Consider the following 2,212-nt stretch of genomic DNA (forward strand, 5'->3'; position numbering starts at 1 on the left):
CCATGCAGGTTCCTGGTATGCCTCTCTGAGCCATCTCGTGGAAAGTATGTAGGGCCTGAACAAGCAGCAGGGGCCACTCAGCTCCTCATCAGCCTACATTTTGAGCAGTATTGATGTGTTTGGGCTTCAGGAGTTAGCCGTGCATGTCCAAGAACTGCATGTGGAAACAACAGCCGTTTCATTCCTGGCATTGCAGAGAAGCAGAAACAGTGTTCTTGAACCAAGGTGTAGTCTGCAGTTTTGCTGTAAGAATGATAACGTGCCCTAATGCACACAAAACACTGCACTGAAGAAAGTGGCCTGTTACAACCCTTTTAGTAGTTTTCAAGACTGGTGGTTTAATACAATCTGAATTGAATTTAAAATTAATTTGCACTTTTGAGGAATTCATCTCGGGTTCACTTAAACACAGGGAAGTCACAGAGAAATTCTATTAGAGCTGCCCACTTCATCTCTTCCAGCTTCCAAGAAGATTAAGGCAGTCTTTCCCTTTCCTTGCATGTCTTTCCCAATATATTCGTCTTCCTTTTTCTTGTTGTTTGTTCCTCTCCTTACTTCCCTGGCCACGGGATCATTGACAGTCAAATAAAATTATTGCTTGGTTGGGAGTTTCCTTTCTTATTGAAATCTAAAAGGAAATTATAAAAAATGCCAAAACCCCTCAAATCAAACAATCACCACATTCATCCCTGTCCCGGTCCATGGAGGGAAGGACACAGACTGGAGCACAACTAGCTGACAGCTGAGCTGAATGTCTTGTAGAAAGTCAGGGTGAGCTCAGGCCGTGGCTGCGGCAGGCCCCGGGCCCAGGCCGCTGTCGCTCTGGGCATGGCTGCTCAGGGCAGGCCTGGAGCAGCCCCTCAGCACCTCTGGGGTGTGGAGCACGGGATGGAGAGCAGGATGTGCCCTGCCCAGCCTGCCTGCCAGCCAGCCTGCCTGCCCACCCACCCTCTCTGCCCTGCCTGCCTGCCTGCCCAGCCTGCCTGCCTGCCCGCCCTGCCTGCCTGCCTGCCCAGCCTGCCTGCCTGCCCGCCCTGCCTGCCTGCCTGCCCAGCCTGCCTGCCTGCCCGCCCTGCCTGCCTGCCTGCCCAGCCTGCCTGCCTGCCCGCCCTGCCTGCCTGCCTGCCCAGCCTGCCTGCCTGCCCGCCCTGCCTGCCTGCCTGCCCAGCCTGCCTGCCTGCCCGCCCTGCCTGCCTGCCTGCCCAGCCTGCCTGCCTGCCCGCCCTGCCTGCCTGCCTGCCCAGCCTGCCTGCCTGCCCGCCCTGCCTGCCTGCCTGCCCAGCCTGCCTGCCTGCCCGCCCTGCCTGCCTGCCTGCCCAGCCTGCCTGCCTGCCCGCCCTGCCTGCCTGCCTGCCCAGCCTGCCTGCCTGCCCGCCCTGCCTGCCTGCCTGCCCAGCCTGCCTGCCTGCCCGCCCTGCCTGCCTGCCCAGCCTGCCTGCCCGCCCTGCCTGCCCACCCGCCACGCTGCCCGCCACGCTGCCCGTGCTGCTCCTGCACCACTGGAAGACCTCCTCGGTAGTTTTCATTGACAGGTGTGGGAGGCTCATCAATATTAACACGCGGTGACCCAGCAAGGTCCCAGACACCTTATTTCTGACGGTGGGATTCCGGAATGAAGCCTTCACCCCCTGCACCTGCTGCAACAGCTGCTCTGCCCCGTGCTTGTCCCTCGGCACGTTCCCCCCGCCGGGCTGCCGGGTTAGGGCTGCATTCCCACCTGGAGGTGGGTAAGGAAGGCTTGTATTTTTAAACCTGGGTAAGCTCCCTGTCAGTGTAAGGGCGAGGCGGCGGCCCCGGCAGCTCAGGGCAGGGCCTTCCTGCCGCGGGCACCCGCTGGAGCGCCCGGCCCTGACTCCACGCAGGATGAAGGAGGCACCTCAGCGCCAACCTGCTTCGTGGGAGCTCGGATTAGCTTGGCAGAAACATCTGGACGGTTTGGTAGGGGGAGGAGATTAAAACGGCATCTCTGAGAAAACCCACAAGCCCCCAGGGCGGGCTAGAACAGATGAGCAAGCAGAAAGCCAGGTGCGGAACGTATCAACTAGCTCTCCGCAATCACGGGCATTGTGTGTCGGTGTGTCCGCGCCGGCTGAGACGCGGAAGCTTCTCCGCCTCCTCCTCCTCCCGTGAGGACCACCCTTCCCACCAGGCTAAAAGCACAGCCCCGCACAGACTCCGCACAGACCCTGCACAGCCCCGCACAGACCCCGCA

This window comes from Chaetura pelagica, unplaced genomic scaffold, assembly GCF_000747805.2.
Source record: "Chaetura pelagica isolate M959 unplaced genomic scaffold, ChaPel_1.0 scaffold70, whole genome shotgun sequence".
Taxonomy (NCBI): domain Eukaryota; kingdom Metazoa; phylum Chordata; class Aves; order Apodiformes; family Apodidae; genus Chaetura; species Chaetura pelagica.